Source organism: Eleginops maclovinus, chromosome 10 (assembly GCF_036324505.1).
Source record: "Eleginops maclovinus isolate JMC-PN-2008 ecotype Puerto Natales chromosome 10, JC_Emac_rtc_rv5, whole genome shotgun sequence".
Classification (NCBI taxonomy): domain Eukaryota; kingdom Metazoa; phylum Chordata; class Actinopteri; order Perciformes; family Eleginopidae; genus Eleginops; species Eleginops maclovinus.
This window is the reverse complement of record NC_086358.1, coordinates 10365171-10389863: the sequence shown is the minus strand read 5'-3', so window position 1 is coordinate 10389863 and position 24693 is coordinate 10365171. Positions and strand designations below refer to the sequence as shown.

Here is a 24693-nt window from a genome sequence, read left to right as displayed (position 1 = left end):
CCGGCTACTTCCCATACCCCTCTGGCAAAGCTCTTGTGAAAATGCAAGTGACCTCTGTGCCCCTTGTTAGTCTGAACAATAGTCCTGCCTCCTCTTACAGCTGCAGCCATGCTAGAGGGGAAGTTAGCCGGAACAGAAAAACACACATCTCGTGATTAATAGGTCTAAATACTGTATTTCTGGCTAGATCCCATGCCTGCTTGGTACACCAGAAAATAACCCACTTTATTTCAAATATCAATAATGTGCAAGATTTAGGGCTGCAACAAATGTTTTGTCTGGAAAATGCCAAAAATACCCGTTATGATTTCCCACTTCTCAAGGTGAAGCCTTTTTATAGGTTTTGTTTTGTCTGAACAACAGTACAAATATATTAAGTCTGCTATCATTATTGGCAAAGAAAAGTATGAAACCTTAACACATAGGCTGCTAATAGCAAATGTTTGACTTTCTTTCTGACTGGCTTATTATTGCAATTCTAGCATGATTTGTTGTTAGTGCTTAAAGACACTGACTTAGTACTGGATGTTGTGTCATGAGACAATTAGTTTAATACTCAATTGGTAGTCTTTTTACAATCTTGGGTTCCAGTTGCTAAAAACGGAGGATTTGTTGCTTTTATTTGTTATATTTGCTGTGAATTAAAGGTAATTTGGGATAGTACTCTTAATATATGTTGACAAAACAAGCAAATAAATGGCATCACTGTGACCTCTGAGCTCTTTTTGACATAAAGTTTTAATTGCACAGATGAATTTGGTAATGAAAATATTGAATAGTTTCAACCCTAGTCTCAACTATCTGCTGAATGCCTGTGATTGAAATTGTTTTGCTCACATTTGCTGTCAGGTTCCCTGAATATCTGGATGACATGGAGGTTAAATAAGATATTAAAATACAATTATAAGGCAGTGATACTCAGCAGTTAAAACTGGGTGAGTTTAGGAGCGACATGGTAGTTGTGAGAGAAAAAAAACCTAGATCCAGTCTGTGAGTCTTAACCCCACGATGGCTATAATTGGAGCTTTCGAGGCCCCCCAGCAGTCGCAGACTCATGCATGTTGAATGTGACATGCTGTGAAAAACATACGCAGATGATGTCAGAGCGCAGCACTGCAGTGTTAAGTGTAAATGAAAGGCTCTGAATCATGAATAACATCCGGCTTTTCCTAAGTCTCAGCTTCTATAAATTAAACAAGGTCCAACCCAGGGACCTTGAAGGGTATAGCAGCACGGGATAGTGTTGCACGGAAGTCATATTTCTCTCTTCAGATTTCAACATAGACTGAGAAACTAGCAGCTGCTCTGGAAATGAGAAAACGTCTCAAGAGGTGTAATCTCACTATAAAAAAAATGGGTGCTGAAAAGACTCCTGGGGGGCTCTGTTGAAGCATCACAACGTCTAGTACTGGCTCCAGAGGTCTTTTTTTTTTATTTAGGAGAGAGGGAGAGATCCACACCTCTGATGAGTAATGAAGGTGATTCTGAGCAAGTGGTGGAATTACATTCAACAGAGCCCGCGGGGGTCTATATCTCATTGTTCTCTGACAGGGAAAATTAACTGGGATTTACTAATACACAGGGAACATCCTTCCCCCCCATTCTCTGTCGCTCTCAAAGAAAAGGTCTGAGGGTAATCTCTTTCCCCAGCAACACCCCGCTACCCACTCTCCTCCTCCAGATACTTCTACCAACCCCCCTTCCCCTCCACACCAAACACAAATGTCAAATGCTTTCAAGTTTGCTATCAAGATGCAAAACACAAGTAGATAAAATCCCCGACATTCTCATTCGTCATGTCGACACATGAATCTCATATTTAAATATTGTTTTGCATTTCACCGGTTTTCCCTTTTGCATTGTCACTCTGTCCTATGATGACCTAAAGTGATATTGGCTTATAACTTTTATCCCTAGGGGCCTTGATTCTCAATGATGGTGATTCATTTAACATAGTTTTGAAATGTTTAGTTCATCAACTTCATTTTACGGCCCTTGAAAAGTTAATATGTCTCTGGTTATGATTTAAACAACCCAAAAGTCGTAATGCCTTAACCGCGTGTGATCTCATTTCAGCATTTGATTGACAGAGTGTACGAAAACAACCCTTAAAAACTGTCATCACATTCTCTTTCAGTCTCCTTAATGAGGAGTGAGGATTCAATGCTTCTCTGTTTTGTATTTCTGAACATTGAATGCCCTTGGGGTTAGGACTGATGGCTGAGTAAAACACAAGTTATTTGATTTGCTCATAGTTCATTATTAGCATTTTTGAATATTTCCTGTTTTGTGTCAATTAATACTTTAATGAACATGGCGGAAAGATTACTTAATACTGATTGGGGCATTGACATTCTTGTAAAAAGAGCAACCTTTCATTTAAATAAGCACTAATTAAATCGTTGATGTCGATAAGAAAGAAGATTAGAACATTGTTTTTCGGGGCTCTGCATGTAAAACTGTGCCAAATTAGATCTACAACAGAGAAAATTTGAGCTCATAGATTTACACTTGCCTATATTGATTTTTGTGTCAAGTTTTTAAGTATATGATGAAAACTATCTTCTGAACAGCCACAATGGTTCAACATATAGGCATGTTTGTTGAGTAGCTGTGTGAGAGTTACAGGACAACAAACATTTTTGGGATTATTTACTTTATCATTTTACCTCTAAAATAGGCAAGAAAAAAAATTGCGAGAATCACCTTTACACTTTCCTAGAAGAAAGTATGATGGCATCTGTTTACTGAAGTTCGGTTTTCTTTCTTTTCTCACCTGCTCAAACAAAGCAGTCTGATGATGAAGCTCAGAGAGCAGAAAGCCCGTGTGTCAGCTTACACTGCACATTCGATCTAACACGGTGTCTGTGTGCGGTCGGTTACCCAGGTGCAAGCCGTGCATCACAGACCGGAGCTGATACATGAACGTGACAGCTGTGGGCAGTGAAAGAAGACCATGACAGGAGTCTCAGCACTGGATATGGGTGGAATACATTAACCCTTTAGCATCCGACTGATGCATTTTGGGTCAAAAATCACACCCCTTTTGTTCTGCGTCTTACTCTTTCTAGCAACAGCAGAGTTTGTGTTGTCCATCCTGGATACATGTCCATTTATCTGATGGAAATCCTAAGAAGAACTTACGTTTTGTTACGTGTTGCAATTGGTAAATTGGGATCAGATCAATATTGATTTAAAGATGAATAAATTAAACTTATCACCATACCATTATAATCCTTAAAGCAAGACCTTTTTTCAGTGTGAAAGTATTGCAGGTGATTTATGTCTGTAGTAGAAACAGGAACTGCTAGTAAAGCAGCATGATATTTTATTGTGCATATTTGCCATCATTTAAACAAATATAGACATACAAAATGGGTGTAGCCCGCAGCAAACATGCTTCCATGTCAACATAAAACCTCCTGTTTACATCACCCAAAGCATGATAGGAATTGTAGTGCCAAGGCATATAGATAAAGAGAACAAATAAGGAACAGAAAAGGATATAAAATAAAATAAAAAACAAAAAATGTTCCCACCAATTTACACTTCTGATGCTTTTTTAAACACAATAGTCAAAGAACATCCCATATTGGTTTTAATATACCAGGAACACTGACACTCTTGTCTATTCTTGTGTTGAATTCATGTTGAGCCACAGAAACCCAGACAATTTAAAATTGTGAACAATATATTATTTCCTCAAAGTGTCTTAGAATATGCCTAATACTATTGACATGTCAAATAAGAGTAGCTCTGAGTAGCAGTACTTACTCTGAATATAATAATATATTACATGCTCAGGGATCAATGGGTTAACAGCTAGCTACATGAGTAATTGTGTCTCTGGATGACCTGGCTTTTCAGGATATGAATCCTGTGTTTGTATATCGGCACAGCATGTGCAATTATGGCCCTTAGCCACATGCGGCACTGTCCAAAAGGTGACTTTAAATAACTCTTCTGTAAACACGTCCTGTCTGTTTCCTTATGTTCCCTCGTCCGGTGGCTGTCCAGACACAAGAGATAGTTTCACTCACTAATAGTAATCACAGATATCATAACAACTACTGCTGCTGACTCATTAATTAGGAAGTGTTCTCTGGACGTAAACACAGAGTGAGACACATATGCAGACACGTTTCACACTCTTATTTATAGGTGCAGATTGCATAAGCCCTTTTTTTCTAACAACAGGGCACTCTCACTTTGTCAGTATCAAACAGAGAGGAGCTGACCAGATTATTTTTACACACACATATATTGCACCCCTGCTTCTTCTTGGCAAACAGTGTGTGGCCCAACGGGTCCCACGGCTTACAAAAATGTTGACGACGGACGCTATTTTTGACCATCTGCTCTATAAGGAGGGCATGTTTGACTCACAGACGCTGTGGTGTGAGGCCGTGCTCGTGATGTGCCTGGCATGTAGAGGGAGGGAGGGAGGGAGGGAGTAGAGAGAAAGAAAGAGATGGCTCACCCGAGGGCCCAGCATCCTTCGTGTCACCATGGACGAAAACAGTGCGCGGCTGGTTTCACTAATGTGTTGTACATTAGCATGAAGGGTGATGGAGGTGGAGGGGGTGTGTGCAAGTGAGGGGGAAGGAGGGGTTGATCCTCCACATATTGGACGGAGAACAAGAGGGAAGATATCCTTGTGCTTGACTTATGGTGTAAACATCATCAGTGAGATAAAATAGTCCGAGGTCAGAAAGTGTCTGTGTCTCATTACACCTCTGTGTGTGTGTTGTGTGTGTTGTGTGTGTTGTGTGTGTGTGTGTGTGTGTGTGTGTGTGTGTGTGTGTGTGTGTGTGTGTGTGTGTGTGTGTGTGTGTGTGTGTGTGTGTGTGTGTGTGTGTGTGTGTGTGTGTGTGTGTGTGTGTGTGTTATTTGTGAGGTAGGAATGTGAAACCTAATCTTGGCTGGCCAGGGGGGTTGAGCACACTGGTTTTCTTTCGGAGAATTACCCCTATGTGTTGCCACTTCTCACAGTTTATGACTTTTATTGACCAGAGAATCCGGCACAATCAATTTCATATGGACACTTCTTATTTACATTTGATGCTTATTATTTTTGTGCATTCTCTCGTACAAAACTCTTTGCCCACTTGATCTAACAGAATTTCAAATAAACTTCAGTATCTTTTGAAGTGCAGCAACCAGCTTTATCTGTCCTTTATTTAAAAATACTAACACTCATAACATTTTGAAACGGGTAGAAATATGTTGACTTCAGTTACAGAATTCAGATTGATTTGATGATTTGGAGCCAATATTTGGTATTTAAAGACGTACAACAGTTTTAGATTTTTGATGATAATTGTTTCAGCCCTATTTGCAAGCATCCATCCTTAAATTCCACTCTTTAGTGTATGGCAGCTGTTTTCCTGAGAAACACCACAAACTGTTGCTCTGTGGTTTTGCTTGACCTCCGTAATCCGAGGTCAAACAGCACACCACGAGGACCACCTTTATTCAGCAAACATGCCTTCTATCAAAACCTTGCTTCACCAAGCATTGATAAATCCATAATACTTTGTGGCTCTGTTGTTGTTTTTATGAGTTTTTATGGCGTCGGCTGGTTTTCAGGAGCAAATGATAAAGCAAATCACGCAAGGGTGCTAGCCTGCATCCTCTTTGTGTGGCATTGGCAGACTCTTCCCTTGGAGAAGGGAGGTGGAGAGGATCATGTGAGCTGTAATTATATTTATGTTGGGTCCCATTCTATCTGTCACAGTAAATCTTGCTTGACTTGTCATATTGTAAATCATTACAGCAGATTAAATGCTGTTACGAACTCAAAAGGCCGGGGAAGGGATCCTTTTTTTCCCCCTGTGATCGCTGTATTTGTCTGAATTTGACAAGCTAGTTGTGTTTATATTAGCCGTACAGTGATTCCTAGATGTTTTCAATAAATTTTAATTGGGACTAAAATGGGTAATGTCATCAGCGTTTGCTTTGAAGAAAGAAAAAAAGCTTTTCAAAAGAGCGGGCAGGCTTCCAAGAGGCGAATAATGTCCCTGAAAACCCTTCGTGTTTCGCAATCCATCCTCCACTTTTTGTTTTCTTATTGGACTTTTATCAAAGACGAGCGACGATGGAAAGTTGTACCCTGTTTCTGGCAAGTGGAATTTTTAAAAGTACTGCTGTGAAAAGAAAAAAATATTTATCTTAATCAGCTGCTCAGTGGTGGAACAAAAAAGAAATCCTGGTGGCTGATTAAAAAAAAAAGAGTGATCACAAAAACTTGCTTTTCAAACTTGCTTGCAGCGGACATAATTCACAAAAATCTGAATCATTTGTTCATTCATTAGTAAGTGGCACAAATCGTTACTCCCAAATCACTAAAAAGATTAGTTCAGTATGAATGAAGTATTCACACAACAACAATATTGTGCCGGGATCATTTTCTTCTCCCTCTCCATTTCTGGCAGTGAAATCAACTTAAATCCAGTTGTCATACATGCGTTTTGCCACCTTTGGTACAAGGACAGGGGGCATGTCTGAGAGCAGTTGCTTCATTTGTCTGTAAAATCGCTTGTTTGGAGAAGCCCTGAATGTTGCATCCCTTGATTTGTATGCGGATCACATCAACGCAAATAAAGCCTCAAACATTTCCCTAATGTTTACTGCAGCAAAATCACATTTCAGCCTTTATTTATGCTACTGTCTATACCTGAAGACATAATTTCATCCCCGATCTATTATATACGCTCTAACCTGCTATATATCATGGATTTTACTTCTGATTTCTAAGAGGGAAAGTATGAATTATTTGTGTCGTTACTTTTGCTGCTGATAGGAAATGTTTTGCATAATAAACAGCCAAGACACCAAGTGAAAAATGAATGAGCAATATATAGTTTATGATGCTGATGAGTAAAAAAAACCTCCCTATTCTCTACGGAGTGATTGTGAACGATCAATTTTCATTGCGTCATTGTTCAGCTACTGAGTGTTTGTTTTCATTTATCTCCACAGTTTGTATTGTCATGTTAATTACTCTACAAGACTCTCACTGCAGTCTGAAAATCTTAAAACAATGAGGATGAAAGCCAGCCAAGACTCATAGGATATTGGAGAGGACTAGTCTGCACTTTGCTGAACTCCTGAAGCTTCTTATTTTTTTAATATTTAGCTCCTGTCAGTTAAAATCTGAAAAAGTTTCTCACTTTCACAAAACTTGGAAAGAGAAAGAGGGATTCAGAGAGAGAAAGAGAGCGAAGGGGGTGGGGGGGACATGGGGGGGCTGCTTCACGGGTGAAAGCCCTCGCACATGAATATTTAATGGTTGCATTTTAACCAGAGTCATAAAATCCAAGAGGATGTGGCTGAAAAGAGAGCAGTGAGGAGTGTGCAAAGTAGTCTACATTGTTTCTTTATAGTCTGAGCTGAATGCCTGAAAGTCATGTAGCTCTTTTCTGGCTGCACAGTGAATCAAATATGTGGATTGTGTCAGGCTAATTTAAAGCCCGGGCCACGTTTAGCGATGTGTTGCAGCCTGTTTTTGCAGGGTAAGCAGCTTGTTCTACAGCAGGATGAAGACATCTTGGACCTTAAGGGGCTAAATTGAAAATATTTCATTTTGACACTTCCTCAATGCACTCAGGAAAATGGATTTGATACACTTAATCCATTTGGCCAGTTGACCACATTTAGAGGCAACATCTATTCAATACACATCAATTTTAGCTTATTAGAGTTAGAGCCCCCCCCCCAAAAAAACCTAGGATTTTTTAATATGCAACCTCTCCTTCGTCGTCTTCTTCTTCTAGTCTTGTCATGCATTTTTAAAATTCTGTTCAGCCCTCCGCTGAGCCAGACTCACAGCAGACAGACAGTGAGCTGATTGTTAAGTTTGATAAAGCTCTGTATTTGTGTGTCGTGGGGTTATTTTCGCATGTGTAAGCTTTACTTTACTGAGGTAATCATTTGTCATCCAATATTGAATCTGCTTAAATGGACTCATAAATTGCAATCACTTAACTCCCGACTATTACGTTTAATATTGCTTTGCGCTAAAGGTCAGCCGGCAGTGGATCAGGTTCCAGGAACCCAGATAATTCAGCTGCCTTTTTTATGAGTCTTTTTAAGCTCTGGAAAAATCAACTGCCAGGCAAACTGACTGTAGTGCTTAACAGCAGCAGCACCGGATACGCAGCCGCTACTGTTTATGTTTTCTCTCCTTAAATATCCTTAATGCAGTGTTTAAAGCGTGTGTGTGGTTGGCAGCTTGCAGATAAACCACAGTGGATGCCCTTAAGGGAAACAAAATAGTAGGCTCTCCCCACTGAAAGGTCCAAAGTGCAGTGGTCCACTCTGCACTGCAACAATGGAACGGTTGTGCAAACGGAGCCATCAGTGGCGCTGGCAAGCCTGGCAAACCAGCTTATCAGGAGGCAGGGTGCACTGAGCAGTGGGTGGGGGTGGCGGTAAGTGGAGGTTAGAGTGCATGTGCCTGTGTGTGGCTGTGTGGTGTTGAGTGGTACACAACCTCTCAGTTCATTCGGAAGCTGTGTGCTTGCTGCAGAGACACAGCTGGGTAATGCCCTGCGCATGACCCTTTTGTGTTCACATTTTATTGACCGCTCACATTGTGAATATATATTTGCATGTGTGTGTTTAAGTAAGGCATAATGCACGAGCTGCTAACCAAACCAAGTAAAGAAGTCCTACTTTATTTTCTTTGTATCTAATATTCATTTATTAGTATTAGGCGGGAATAAACATCACAACAAGAACTAAATATATTCTTTGTCATTTTTATGTTTTCTTAGTTGTATGTTTTTGAAGCTGTCACCTAGGGCAAAATTGATTTTGATGGGTTTTCAGGGCTCGTAAAGACCGTATGAAACACTATATAAATACAGTCCGTTTACTATTTACCAAATAGCATGAATGAAGCTGTTGAGGCCAGTCAGCTAATGCAAGCACAACTTGAGCGTTTGGCGTGATCTAACATTATAATCTATTGAATTCTCAGCTAATCTTTTAGCTTAAACGTGGCTCGGAAAAGTTTGTAGTTTGCTCGTTTTCCAATAGAATCCATTGTCACGGCTAACATATGGAAGTAGGAAAGTATAAACTTAGTATTTGACATTTAAAAGCTAGATTTTCAGCAGGGTATTACTTCAACCCTCACACCTGTTATAACACACAGCAGATGTTAAATGGCTTTACCTGGAAAGGTCCAGTGGATAAGCCTAGCGACAAAATATCAAAGTGTCAATATTTACATTGCTTTTCTCGTAATACATTCACTACTGTTTGCTTTTTTTGTGTCAAAACTGCGGGAAACCAAATGAATCCCCGCTCCTCTCTCAGACTCAGATTTTAAGCAGTGCATTTTGTTGGTGGCAAATATATTTTTCTTCCTCAGAGCTGCTTGAGGTGTTGGAGGAATGCTTTGTGTGTTCAGAGACTTAACTCACTCGCAAGATAGTCTGTAGTGCTTTCACTGCATTTCCTTTGGGACACAACACTTGGAGAAAAAATAGGAAGTCTCAAGGTGCCTGTGTAAGGCTTTAGATGTGACTCAGGGTTGGTAAATATTTAGAGAGAAAACATTTTGATACCAGCAGGGATTATAGTGGAGGGAAACATGTTTTTCTAAGAATGTAAATGTCAGCATATTGCAATGCATAATGTTACATATTTTCTATTTTAATGCCAGTCTCTAAAAAACAGCAGTTTAGCAACTCAAATCCCGCAGAGGAAATCTGATTGTTTTCCGAGTCCAGCTTATTTTGATGTAGCTCGCCCACTGAAACTAATTTTCTTTGTTCAAAAACCATCCAATTCATCAGCAGGGATTGTTGCCGCCTACAAACAAGCAACATATTTGTTACGCTTCTTCACCTTGTTGGCTTTGTAGAGAGAAGGTGCCAAGGGTGGGTGTTAAACATGTCAAGTGCTATCTGCCTTATTTACTTGGTCTCTGAATATTCATGGGCCTTGATACTGGTGTCAGCCTTCAGCCAGCCATGCAGAGAACCAGCAGCAGCCTCCACAGTCATCAAACATCCTTGATCTGTCGACATGTAACTCCTTCCATCCTTCGCAGAGACCCTCTTCCCTGTCACATTCACGTTTGTTTTCTAATAAGGTGCTGATTTTGCCTGAAGCTGAAAATCGTTTCCTTTTCCAATTTGCGTGGCATGCAAGAGGACGCCATGCTGATTCTGTTTCTGAGGCACTCAGGGATGAGTCGGTGGATGCACCCCTGCGTTGAAGAGACGGGAGGCGGAGGGAGGAGAGCGGGTATAACCCTGTGTTCTGCACTCATGCCCATTTACTCCCCCTGACACCTCCGGGGACACGCTCTGACCTCTGCAGGGATCTTGCTCACTCTTTACTCTCACTCATGCGTTTCCTCTGTGCTCTGAGGAAACCGCACCAAATTCCTTGTGCATTACAAGAGCTTTCAGGAGGCCCTCGTCGCCGCTCGGCCTCGTCTAGACTGCCGTGACTGCGGTGTGGGGTCAGACTCACTTAGCAAGGCTGCGGAGATTGCAGTGGTTGTCTCATTAAATATATGTTTCCTGTGTTAACACGAGAAGCTCATGCTCTTTGTTGTGCCTTAGCTCAGATGAAAGACACCCTCTACAGGCTGTTCTCTTTCAGTTTGACACTGTCAGCATGGGTAATGCTGTGGATTTATCATTTTAGGGTGTTTCAATGAGATTTTGGCAGTGTTGGAAGGTTTTTTACTTAGGTAAAAGATGCATTACCAATGTGTTAAAATACTCCATTTCAAGGATTTGTCATACCTGACATGATAAAAGCCAGATACAACACAGAGCATTCTATAATATAAGAGCAGGTCAAGATAGAGCACATTTGTTGCCAATAACAATGCATCATGTGTTTTTTAAATTATTATATGACATGCTATGTTAACTACTCATCTTTAAATAATCGCTTTAAACTGTAGTGTTTGATTTGACAAGTTTAACCCTCCGAAATATAATTGATCAACAAAATAAAAGACATAATCTACCTTTTTAAAGATAATGTAGCCCAGTACTTGTACTACATATTCTTAGTTACTTTCCATCACTGGATTTTTCTAAGGATGAGCAGCTGAAGTCTGATTTCAGGTCCTGAAACATTGGTGTTTGGCCCCAGTAGAAGGAATTTCATTTTCTGTAATCTCCCTGTTGATTCGTTGGGCTGGATTGGCCTCTTGAATGGAAGTTGAATCAAATAATTCCTCATTGTTTCCTAAATCCACTGTGAGGGCTGACAACGATTGTATCAGTAGCCTTTTCAAGCGTGCGGCAGCAAGCTGAAACATTTCCTGCGGGGGTCCAAAAAAGAGGGGTTTACTAGCCTCAGTGTTTTACCTCTTAATGAGACTGGAGGAAAGTTGTCCTACCGAGTAATTGTGACAAACATAGCTGGGGGGAGCTGAGTGTTGCCCTGCCCCTTTTCACTGTGCTGGTTTAAAAAAAAAATGGAACTCACTGCACCTGCGGTTTGTATAGACATGAATCTTTTCCCAGACAAAAACGAGGAATTCACTGCAGCTTGGAAGGATCCCCCCGTGGTGCAAGGATGACACGGTCTGCTGTGTTGCTGCCGCCGTCGCCGCTACTGGTTGGCTTTGGATGGGGGCAGCTTGAGTGTAATGATGAAATGGAAAAGTTCCAGCGCAGTGAACACTTGCACGCAGAAAGTAATTGGAGATTGCCACCAAAGAACTGCTTTCAATTCTGCTCCCCAGAAAGACGGACCGCAAAGTTTGATTATGTTTGCTGTTAGCCAAACTCGGGCTGTATTGAAGTGAAATGGGATCCTGTTCAGACATTGTGCAAGATGGGAAGTTGAGAAGGCAGCAGCTTGGGCTGTTTTATTATAAAAGCAGCATCCACATTATTATTTCAGTTTGATTCAATCGCAAGTTTTCACTGTTGAGGTGTTTTCAAACACAAGGACACGAGCCTGCACAAATGGGTTCTGGCATCCTATCCTTAATTCATGAGACCTGACTGTTGTCTATTAAATGATTGACAGGTCACGGATTGCCTGGGAAACCCACATTAGTGTAGCACTGTTGATCGCTTTGAGAGCAGGTGTTTGAGGCTCATGTTAGACTCGTTTAATTAAGGAAAGACTGCAGATTGGTGGTTCTTTAGCCACTTCAAGCCTGATTTGACACAGGAGGATCAGAGTGTGTTCAATGGAAAGCAGATGAATGATTGATAAGAGAAGCAAAGCTGCTTCAAGTCCCGCTCCTAGGACATTAATAATGAAGGACACTTTGAGCGCTTCAGATTTCATCACCTTCTCGATTTAGCACAACCACTTTTTTGTGTTTCGTATTTTATAATATTAAAGTATCATTATAACCATATTTGTTTCTATATTTGTACTCATTTCCATCCACCTGTGTTTTATGTGCTTTCTCATTTTTTACTAAAAGGGGAAAGTGGACATTCGTGGAAGGAGTTTGCCACCAAAAAAATCTTAGTAAACAAATGAGGAGACAGGTTGACAAAGAACGTGAGACAAATGGAAAGAAAATAATTATTTTTCTCAAAGATTTGGCAGTTGCTCTTTAAGTTACATAATTGCATGCATCTTGTTGCAATGGATTCATAGTACATGACTGGAGAATTAGTGTCATGATTATTCACAGATCTTCTTGTGGATGGAAAAGCACATGTATTCACATTTTGTTTTGCCAATTTTCTGGAATGTCAGTAATATTTAAAGCTGCATTTGGATGGAAACTACTGATACCTTCCAGTTATGATTTTTTCTTTAGCTCGTGCTCAATTGTTCAGCAGTAACTGGCTCATTTTGCTCCACAAGTTTTTGCTCATGGTGGTGCTCAAAGTTTCACTGTTAACTTTTGAGTTATGAGTGCCAGAGGTGCCAAAACACATAAAAGAGGTTGGAAGAGGAAAAAGGAAGATGAGGATATGTTTTTGGCAGTGTTGTTGCTCTGTGAAGCTGCCTCTCCTGTCTGCAGTATAGATCCTGCTGCTCTGTGTGTGTCTGTCAGGCTCCATGTCATCCTGCCATTGTTCAGGCAAGAAATCAGCACAGGCTCCTATTGTTCTACACACAAATCTGCAGCTACAGGCTGTTCAGCCCAGTATCTCTGTACTCTGTCATGTTTGTAAAATAGAGTGTCATCCTCAAGATGATAAGAGGTCGCCACGGGTTCTGCCACCTCTATTGTCTGTTTGCGTTGCTGAAGTTACAACAACATGTAATCCTTCAAACTTGCCATAATTGCTTAAGACTTAATCTTATTTAGGCTTCAAGTGCCATTGTGGCAAGAAATATGCTTAAGTGTTTCTGCAGACTGGATGCAAATGTGTCATCCCTAACCTGCTCTTGACAGTAAAGGAAGACATGCCTCAAAGTGGATCAAGGTAATTCGTCCCTTCCCCTGTCTAAACAGAGCAACATAATGACATGGTCCAAGCTCAGTCATTTGTGGAGGAGGAGAGTCACTTGCTCTGGCTTATGAGAAGCATTCTGGCTGAAAAGGCGTCCTGACAATTGTTTTCTAAACTGTGTTTGTCTGACTTGATGTTAAGCGGGCAGCCAGGATCATCGAGTGTGCATTGGATGCAAGTGAACTTCTGTTGTATAGCTTCTTTTATGTGGTTTTACTTTGTGAGGTTCCTAACTTAACACTTTCACTTTGCCTCTCCTTCTCTTCACCCTGGCCAGGCTGTGCGTCGCACTCAATGGCAGCGCAGCACGGCTCCTTGACAGGCTACAGCAAGTAACCTTTAGTTCAGAGGGAGAAATCGTTTTTCTCTGTAAGACTTTCGCTTTTGTGCCAAATGCACTTCTTGTCCCTGGCAATATTCCCTTTTACAGTGTAGTCATGAAACACCCTCGTATTGAGCAAAAAAAATGATTGTGTTTATGTTGAATCCTGCAGAGCTATGCCTGATGTTGTTAACTCTTAAAGAAGAAAAGTGCAATGTTATACATAGTGAATATGTTGGATGCCCTTTTGACTTGCTGTAATGCAGTAGAGGTGTTATTTTTATGTCCAAGGTTGTGGAAGTGAAAGTCTGATCATTTTCTCTGTAGACAATGGTCTTCTAGCCGTTGGAGCACTCCTGAGGCTTTGTCTGGCATAACACTGTCCCTGTTAAATCATCAGTATAAAAAACATGTGGTTCTTTGGAAAAAAACACCAATGCACAAGGCTGTGGACATGAAAAAACTTGATGAACTGGCAATCCATTAATATAGGTGCAATATTTACTTCCGGCAAATCATGAGGGAAATATCTGGTTACATAGCATCTAACATTTCTTCCAATTAATGTAAAAATGTGATGTTTTTCATTTTCAAATTGACTATAAGATGAAAATTAAACACACATTGACATTTGTTTATTGTTTCAGTTCCTGTGAGTGTAAAATAACAATTAATGACTTAGATTTTTTTTCCTTTATACACAATGCATTTACGATCACACGCTGAATGTTGTCATGCTGTGTGGTTGTATTTATGGAATTTGGCTCATTTGTTTAGTTTGGGTATTTACATACTCATAATTCAAGATAAGTGCTATGAACAGCTTGAATGTGATCACCATTTGATTGAATTCTTAATTTGTCCTTGATTGATGCGGAGTGCGTAAGAACATATGGCTCTGTTGTCTGTAATGGCCTGCAGGGTTCTTATGTTTTGCTCCAATAAGCTGCCAGACATTGTTCAGCCAGTGTTTGCCTTTGCTATGACACATGAAGAGACCGCAGTTGAGAATCACCTGTCTGCGGTTAGCCCCTGGAAGCAAAGCCCATCTCCCGTTCAAGGCAGGTTGTCACTGCGGCTATTAAGACTAATAGCGGGAGCCAGTGATAAGCACAGTTAGCTGAATTCATGACCCGAGCGGCTGCAGCGGCGAGATCATTTCCACTTGTGTGTTTTTCTGCTGATGCGTTTAATTTTTATCCTGTCCGGTGCTGTGACACAAGGGAAACCAGAGAGTGCCAGAAACAGAGAGGGAAATAGAAAAGGAGTGATGGAGCCGTGGGTGAAATATTGATTTGTAAAATCTGTGGTGAAAGCAATGCACCAACAGAGGTACATCATATTCCCTCATTTGACACAGATAGTCCTCTGTGAGGTGTTGATTGCACCAATCAATCCGTTTTTTGTCACTGATAGTTTCCTGTCTAATGCTGATGCTCTTGTTCAAAACAAATGATACAAAACTGTGTCTTAGTGAGTCCTATTTAATTTTTTATATAACAATATCTGTATAATACAAGGAAATCTTTTACACACAATAACACACATTAGATACATTTAGATCCTTTCCATCATCAATGAAGGGCCTCCATACAATCTGAAATACATGCTGCCAAGCTCTTAATATATAGGATATCTTTTCCAATGGGAGGCCTGATGGCATCCGTCGCAACCAATAAGTAGCCAGGACAAATTTTAATATGGAAAAAGTTCCTAATGCTCCTTTTCCCAACATATTTAGAGATCGGAGGAGCTAAAGGAAATTCCCTTTTACACCTTCATGAGATGCCATATTTTTAAACTCCTTTGTTAAACTGAATATCTTTGTATTTTTTCGCACGTCATCTGGGGCTTTTTATGGAAACACTGATCAACCTTTTTAGACCAATCTACTCGATTGATTAAGATGCAAACAATCTTTTGTTGCAGAAATATCCTTTGAAGTGGTTTATAAGACAAACCAGCACCACTTACTGTTTGTTCTTCTTCCACATTTACAATGCAACCTTACCTCTAGCCAGATTTTCACTGAGCATCAAATGCTAGCTCCCCTTTCCTGCCCCCCTCTCTCTGCCACCACATGGCCGGTATTAGCCGATTTCCTAGAGATCACTGGAGGATGCCGTTGGAACACTTGTGCTCCTCTTTCTCCTCTCGTTGGCTCTGCGTAGAGTGGCCCGCTTAATGCATTGTAATGGTTGACCATTATTTACGCAGGGGATAAACAAAGAGAAGCGAGGAATTGATGGAGTAATCCACTCTCGTAGTCATTAAGCATTGAGATGGAGGAGCTGGTGGGAGCAGCCTCCTCCTTATGCCTCTTGAGTCGAGCAGCTAATGGAAATGGGACTCATTAAGACACCTTATACTCCGACGCACCCAAGATCATGAGCAATTGCTAATTGATTGTCGTTAGCGCGCTCGCAATGAGACGCTCTGCCTGTTTTCTCATTTGTTATGAACGGCTTTGTTTTCTTCCCCCGTCTCCTTCACTTCATTATTGATGTTGCTGTTTTTCTTTCTCTTTCTCTGCTCCCTTTTGCCTCTGCAAGGGAGTAATCCTAACACTGTTATACCTGGTACACTGCAGAAATCTCAGTCCCGAGGAACACCACATGGGTAATTCTGTGTTAAGGTATTTCCTATAATTAGAAGGTAGCAATGTTTTAAAAATCAATATCCTAAGACCTGCTACTGTCTGCATAAAACACAAGTCATAGACTGGTGTAAAAGGGTGGATGTAGAAAATGTGCTTGTGCCGGCATGGTCATGGTTGAATAGCACAGAGAGGCAGATCTTCCTGTGATGCTTTGCTTATTGGCTCTGGAAATTCCTTCCTCTTTCCTCTGGAAACTGGCGGATTGTGTTCATCTCAGCCTTTAATCATTTTTTCCCTCCCAATAGTAATGTGATCTTTTTCCCCTCCCTGGATTCCTCTGTGTATATGTCCGCTCCCCACCTTTCTTCCCTCTCGTTGCTTTTTCTTTTTCCTTATTACGAGAAGGAGGAGGAAAAGATAAGGGAGGGAGATGAAGAGAAAAGGGCTGAAAATGCAAATACAGGACGGTGGTTCTTTCTTGTGACAGATCAGGCCTCATTACACCCACCTCTCCTTTGCAATTGGCTCTTGAAGATCTCCCCCTATATTTCACTCTCATGCTTGTCTCCATTACATTACAAAGTCTTTCACCTCTCATAAACCCTACTCCGCTTCAGGGCCGGTGAAAAGGCGAGAACAGCCAGGTGACCAAAGAGGAATCTCTGGCTGCAGGGCTTTAAGGTTTGCTTTGCAGATGAAGCACGACAGAGTGTAGGGTAGGTGTGGTGCACCATTTTTATGTCTGTGGTCAGACGGTGCAGCATTTCTTTGCTTTAGCGCTCCGCCAGCAGCCTACACCTCTATCTCCATCTCCCTCGTGGGAGTTGCTACCACCTTCTCGCTCTGATAGGGAAAGACTGGAAACAAAGGAATAAAAACACAGGCGCCCTCTTGGGCTGCTCTCGCTTTTGAAACAAGATATACTGTAGAGAGAGGAGGAGGAGGAGAATAACATTGTAGCCATCAATTCATTTAAGACTCACAGAAGCATCAGCACACTCCATTTGAAATAGAAAACACACAGGTATTTAGAGTGAAATTCTGCTTTTATACAACTTGGGTCAATGGTATTTGCCATCATTGCTTGAGTGACCCACCTCCATTTAAATAGTTCTTAAAGGAATTAAATCCTTTTTTACATACTGACTTCCTGGTTCAAAATTGACCCACCTTTACTGTTGTTGTGCACTCGCAACTTTCCTTTGGTGATTGCTTACATTTTTAACGCCTTCACTTTCAGTTTTAGTGGTTTTACATATTTTCAAGAAATGTGGCTTGTGTTGTTGTCATTTCTCGTCCTGTTGGTCTTTGTTTTAGCTTTTTAGCTGCATTCCCAGGTCATAGCAGTCATTTAGGAGAGTACTGTGTTAGAAACAACTTTCGAAACTACAAAAAGGAAACCCAAGTTGTGACAAACCTTTAAAATGATTCTCAATTAAAAGAGATGCCTCTTGGGATAATTTAATTTAATTGTTTTACTTATTTAGGTGACCCACAATACAAACAACTGATGCTAGAGGGCAAACACATTGGGAAATTGTGCGCAGCAGCGAGTAAATTACCTGCATTTGCATGAATAAGATGCATAATTGGTAGTTGCTGGGATGCTGATCTGGTGTCACACAACATGCATACGGCTGCACTGTTTTGCACTACATTGTGTTTGCCTGTATGTGCTGTATATGGAGGTGTGTGTGTGTGTGTGTGTGTGTGTGTGTGGGGCTCCACATAATTACAGCAGTGGTGGTTAACAAGGCGCCAGCATTTGTGTTAATCAGTAGAGAGTGAAGACTGGGGAGCTAACTGAGCTGGTGTCTCATGCGCTCTCAACGTATCACGCTAAAAACCATTATCTCTAAACCTGTAATCATCACTAAAGCACTCATTCAGTGCAGTGTATACACTGTGTGTTCATGGCTTTGCCACACAACTACATGTGAGTCTGTATAATGTAATCGTTTCGTATGGATGTCCTCAGAGAACAGCACCACGTGTGTTGGGAGAATGTTCAATCCCTCCCCTGCTAACCTGGAATTGTACATACAGTATGTACAGTACATAAATGCATTAAAACCTAACAGCTGCAAATTACAAGATTACAATAACACTCGATAAAGGGATTTACTTGCACTAGCCCGTGGTTACATGATTAATTTACTCATAGCTGTGGGAAATGCTGGTATCTGTAGTGCCACAAAACTCATCATTTCTTTTTTTGTTGATTGTTTTTGCTCAATTTTTTGTTAGATGAATGTATTTTCTTACAACACTGGACAAGCTACACAATCCCAGTTAGCAGATTAAGAAATATCTATGTGAAAATCAAGTGGGAATAAACCTACGCACACATTTAGTTTACTGATGTGCTACGTACCTTCTTTACATTGCAATTTACAGTCAAATTAATAATTAAAAACGTCCACAGAATGTAGTGAAATTGAATGTTAGTTGTAGCCAGTCTACACAAAACATGCGCTTTAGGATTAATGAGTTATTGACCTTATCTTTATTTCCAGTAAAATAATCCAATTAAAGTTTAACATGACTGTTACAGGTGTCACTTTATGAGTGTGTGGCTTTGAGAGGGAGATGATTGCCATCGTGCTTTTACACAGCCCGGTTTTTATCTTCTTAAAATGAAAACTAGTTTCTCTGCAGAAAATCATTACACACGGCGAGCTTGTCATTCCTACATTTTGCTGTTCCAGCATTCCTCCTTTGACTTCTTTGTCGGGTGTCTTTTTGAAAAGCAGAGAAGCGTATCTTGGTTGATCTTGCATGTCTTGAGCATATCAACAACAGGAAGCAGCCGAAAGGAGGCGTTGTGATTTCTGTGCCAATGTAACACTGAGTGGAAGTGGAGCACTGTGGAGGGGTGTGAATGGGAGGTCAGCAGTTTCAGAGATTTAAAATTGTTCCTTCTCACACATTTATCTGCTTATGTCTGCTTTTCAAAACTACTGACTGTTGCCACATATCTGAAAAGGCCTGTTTTTTAAATCTCTTACGAGGTATTACCCTACCAATATTAATGTCACTCAGCAAACAACATATCCACTAATGCAAAGTAGCTTCCCTTTCAGAGCTGTTTTACAAGCTCTTTGTTTCCCCTCTTTTAATTGAGGACTCTTTAATCCTTTTCTTGTTTCATTTGTTCACCTGCTTAATGTCCATGTGCATTTAGAACCTACTATATTTACCAGTTTAAATGCACATGTGGGCCGCAGGGAATAATAACCCCAAAGAGCCGGCTTGGTGGACAGAGCTTGTGGCTCTCAAGAGCTTTTCCCAAAGCGTTGAGAGCGGAGTCAGGTGAGAGTTTCTCCACAGTTGTCCCTCTCCTGCCATTGTCCAGGCTTAGCGGGTTGCGTCCAGATCCCACTACCCTTTTGACTCACCCGCGGGTTTCACGGCCACTTTGCGCTGAATGACTGTTATTCACACAGCCAGTAAAACCCAGTTCTGACTGGGGAGGAAATGAGTCTGTCCAGCCCCGGTGGCTTCAGCGACAGCAGGGATTTTGACTCCATGAGGACCCAATTAAACCTGGGAGGGCCTCTCTGAAGGAATAATAACAATGATAAATGCACCTCTGTGGCTGGCTTAAGAGAGTCTGGGAGAAATGTTTTATTGTGCTGGCCTGTCTTGACACAATTTACTCCGAACTTCTGTTGTTTTGCAGCATCAGGAGGTTTCAAATCTTACCTACTGAAAGCTTTTTTGCTAGGTGAAGTCTGGTGTCATTTTTTAAAACATCCTGATGACTTTGCTTTATGCAACATCAAACCCTCACTGCATGGCTTATGTTGTGACTCCCGGCTAAAAGTGTGTGTGTGTGTGTGTGTGTGTGTGTGTGTGTGTGTGTGTTGTGTGTGTGTGTGTGTGTGTGTGTGTGTGTGTGTGTGTGTGTGTGTGTGTGTGTGTGTGTGTGTGTGTGTGTGTGTGTGTGTGTGTGTGTGTGTGTGTGTGTGTGTGTGTGTGTGTGTGTGTGTGTGTGTGTGTGTGTGTGTGTGTGTGTGTGTGTGTGTGTGTGTGTGTGTGTGTGTGTGTGTGTGTGTGTGTGTGTGTGTGTGTGTGTGACCATTTTACTCATTTCTCAATCAAATTTTCCAGATATTTCAGGTATTTGTTTCCCAAATGTATATTGAAAAATATTTCTTTGGAAATGAATATGATGAAAAAATAAGCAACTTCAAGGTTGTCATTTCAGCTGTTGGAATGTGTAAAATTACCTTAATAAGAAAAGCATTATTATTTAAATTTTATTTATTTTCAAAAACCAATTCAAGTTTGAAAAAACCTCTTTGTACTTATGTATATTTAGATCCTCACATAATAGTAAAGTGTTTATTTTTTACATTTAAAAAGAGGCTTTCTTTTGCAGTTCTCTTGTCAGAGAGTATTTTCCTCTGTTAGGTGGTAATTTAGAGAAAAACTCCATTAATTAGATAACAGGCATCTGTATTTCAGATTTGCACTTTGCCAGCAGTTTGTCAATTACTGCTTGTGGTTTCATACTGCCAGTCAGTCTTTGTCTGGGCGCCCGCGCCTCCTCCTCACCGAGCTGCAGAGCCGTGTTATTGTACTTAAACAAATCAATTCTGTTGCAGTTGAGCCTTTTTTCCTCCATCCCCCGTCATTATGAACTGTTTGCAGTGCAGAGCACATTGATTTTTCACAGCCCTGCAAAAGCTGTTGATGAATAGCACAGAGGTATCTGGGGAGAATCTGGCAAAAGGAGGCACCCAGCATCAGCCCCCACCTCCATCCTCCTCCTCTCTCTCGACCCATTGAGCCCCCAGCGCTCCTCCACTTTCTCTTTTCAGAGAGCGGCACTTCCAACAGGGGAGAAATGCTGCCTGAAAAATCTTCCAATGATTAACAAAAAAAAAACAGGATTAAAAAAGAAGTGCACAAGGGGCCGCCTTCTCCTGCTGAATGTGAAAATACACCTTGTGGGTAGACCGTTTTTATATTTCGAGCATTAGCCTTGTCCTGTCAACCAAAGCATGAGCTCAGGAGAAGCTCTGCTTAGGGATTGAAATGGCCAGCCTGCTGTGTGTCACTACGCTTCCGGAAAGTGATACACTAACAGGATACAGTCGGAGGGGTAAAGGAAAAATGGCATTTGTACCTCACTAACACACTCTACTTATATACTCAAAAAGCTATAGCCCTCCAACACATTTGCATTCTCTCTTTCCTTTTATCATCCCAATCAACATTTAAGGAATTAACTTATCTTTTCATGATCTTTTACCAAAGAGGAGGAAATATTAAGTGCCTGACACGGACAAAGAAAAGGCCAATTGTTTGTTTGTATACACTTTAACCCTTCTAACCTAAAGATGAGTATTCAGTAATCATTGCCTTAACCTACACCCTTCATTCAAAGAGGGGTCAAGGACTTATTTATACTTGGACATTTTACTCGCACATCAAGACATGAATTCATCAAAAAAAAATTCTAGTGAAACAGAAGTTAGAGGGTTTAGTTTTTGTACAAATCTTTCAACTTTGATTGGACTCCTGGTGTTGGGCTTAGAATTCAGCACATAAGGAGCTAGGACTCACGCATAGTTGCTGATTGATGAATGAATGTCATGCTACTGCTGTTTGAAATTGGTTGTTAATATCTTGAGTAGGCACACGTTGTTTCGATATAAAGAATACAACACTTTTTGTGGCACATATTATTAAATAAATGCCCAATATAATGGGAGATGAAGAAAACGGGTACAAAGATTTTTCTTGTCATCTCGATGTTAAGTTGTGTGAGAAAAGATGTAATTGCGGGTAATTTGAGTTTCTACATTCAGTAGTCACAGTCAAATGTTTTTAGAAGCTCAGAAGAGGCTTGCATTAGTTATGGAAAGATAACATGCTAGAATCCAGCCTATGCTTATTATGCTTGTAATTACAACTACTCACAGTGATTAATTCACTACGGAAAATGAAGTCTGTGTGCTTACTTGCTTGGGCGAACATAGATAAGATTATAAACTGTGTGGTCCCTACGTAAAAAGTTGTCTTTATATGGGATATTCTATTAAGCACTAACTGGCTTATATGAAATGGTTTCTCACACCTTTTGAACTTCAGCAATAACTAATTTGGTCATTTTAAAGGGTCTTAATGTCAGTGGGCATATGCGCGTGCCCCGCCAGCCCAGGCTAAATGCAAAGCTGTAGTGAAGGCCCCTTTTTAAATAGGCTTATCTGTCAATCGGGAGTAAATTGTGAACGCTCTGCGGTGGATGTTTATGATACCATACTGATCATCGGTTGCTCTTTTGATTCGTCCTTCATGGGCACGAGAGCGTGAAGGAGCTTACCCGTGCAGGGAAGAAGTGTATCACGTTAAGCAATGCAAAGATGGAAGCCACTCGGAGCCCAGAGGAATCTGCGCGAATCAAAATCATCGAGTGGGCCTTGAAATTTTTGGAGAAAAAAATGCAAATGTAATAGTTCAGTGTTTGGAGATTGGTGGATAATGCAGCGGTGATTGATGTATTTTCTTCTTTCTCCTCTGATTTCTCTCAGGAGCAGAAGACGTGAGGCGCTGAAGTGTTTCTCCTCCTGTCGTGTGAATGGGCGGGGGGGTCCTGCGTGGTGGAGAATCAAGGATTGAAGTCAACACAGGTGAGGTTTTCTTTTTGTATGGTGGATCTGCAGATCCCGGCAGGTAGCTGTGTTAAAAAGTTGATGGTATGAGGGTTAAATTATTGTCAGCAAAAAAATTGAGGTACAGGTTTTTCGCGGCAGGCTAGCAGCTGTATTTTGGCCTGAGTGCTAATAATATTAGGGTGTTGCATTTATTTAGTTTGTCCTGCATAACAAATATGGTTGTGAAGCAAAATGTGGCTGTCGGTGATCCTGTGTCAAATCAGATTTCCGTTGACATTTAGATTTTGTTTGAACTGTATGTATGCCCTCTGACAAAACACACGTTGTGTAAAATATTTTGGCCACATTTTTACAATTTTACTTTTTTTGCCATCTGTGATCATTTTTGCACCCGAGAACCGTGTGAACCGTTTTTTAGGGTTCAATATCTAAATATATATATAACTTGCAGAGAATTTATACTATGTGTTAAGGGTACTGACATAATATCACAAAAGATTTCATCTTACAAACGTATTTATAAGAGCTATTGCGGCTAATTTGCTGGATAGAGCTTGCCAGGTAAAGTTAAAGTAGCCCTCTGTGTAGCTGCTTTTAGCACAGCCGGTTTCATCAGAATACACAGGTGATAACAATGTTGTTTATCTTTATGTTTTGTAAATCTGAGAGCAGGAATGATGCATTTTTATTAAATAATGAAATAATTTGAGAGCACAATGACCTATCAAGTGCATTTTGTTTTGATCTGTGAGACTCAAAGGCTCTGTAAGGAGTTTTTATTACCTGAGATGACTATTTGTCTCAAATTAAACAAAGCTTGTTACTGGAAACAGATATCAGCCTCGCCTGTCACTTCAGTTGATTTAAAGACTTCAACTTTGTTTGCTCGGACATGCCCTGTCCTCCACTGTGCTTGAGTGTCTTTGGTAAACATTTGATGGCAGGCAGCAGTTTGTGTGTGGCCAGCGTCAGCTCACCTTGCAAAGCATAAGGATTTCATTAGGAGCTCCTGGGGGGGCTCTGAGTAACAAAGTGCAGAGATGTTGCGTGTGTTTATGTCTTTTGCCGGCATCCAAGTCCATAGGCAGTCTGATGAAAGCACATACACACAAACACACACACACAGAAGGTCATGGCTATCCTCTTTACTAGCAATCCACCAGTTCATCCTTATGCAATATGTGGCTCAGTACGTTCTGTTAAAAGGGAGAATTATGTGGAGGAAAGGGAATGTAATTGGTTCGTTCACTGTATTATACAATACAGCTATGGCTTCATGGATTAGGAATTGGGACATCCAACACACACACACACACACACACACACACACACACACACACACACACACACACACACACACACACACACACACACACACACACACACACACTTAATAGATAAGAGTGGTTAATTTTGATAGAGCAGTGTGAATGCTGAGAAATACGGTGCCCTGACAAACATCTGCCCGCCACACAGCTGAGTGGGATAAACCAAAGTGATTATTGTGGAAATGTCAGGCGAGGTAGACAGTGAGAGCAAATGCACGAGGGGGGGAAACGACAGGAACATGGACATGACATCAGTGTTTCACAGTCAGTTCTCTCTTTCGCATTCTCAATGACAGATTGAAAGAAGTAGCGACAGACTCAAGTAGAGAAGTGTGATTTCAGAGGAGGATAGCCTTATATGATCACCGGAAATGAAGTGTGTGTAGGTCTGTATCTACTGAGTGTT

The 24693-nt window shown here is 40.9% G+C and overlaps 1 protein-coding gene across 7 annotated transcripts in view; it reads left to right on the top strand.

Annotated features, from left to right (window-relative positions):
* Positions 1-24693, top strand: part of LOC134871152 (zinc finger MIZ domain-containing protein 1-like) — a 100860-nt gene that overhangs the window by 4563 nt on the left and 71604 nt on the right. For all 7 annotated transcript variants that reach the window (XM_063893770.1, XM_063893774.1, XM_063893773.1 and 4 more), the window contains exon 2: positions 22876-22974. The gene's annotated coding sequence lies outside the window, so the exon portion shown is untranslated. The remainder of the gene's footprint in view (positions 1-22875; positions 22975-24693) is intronic.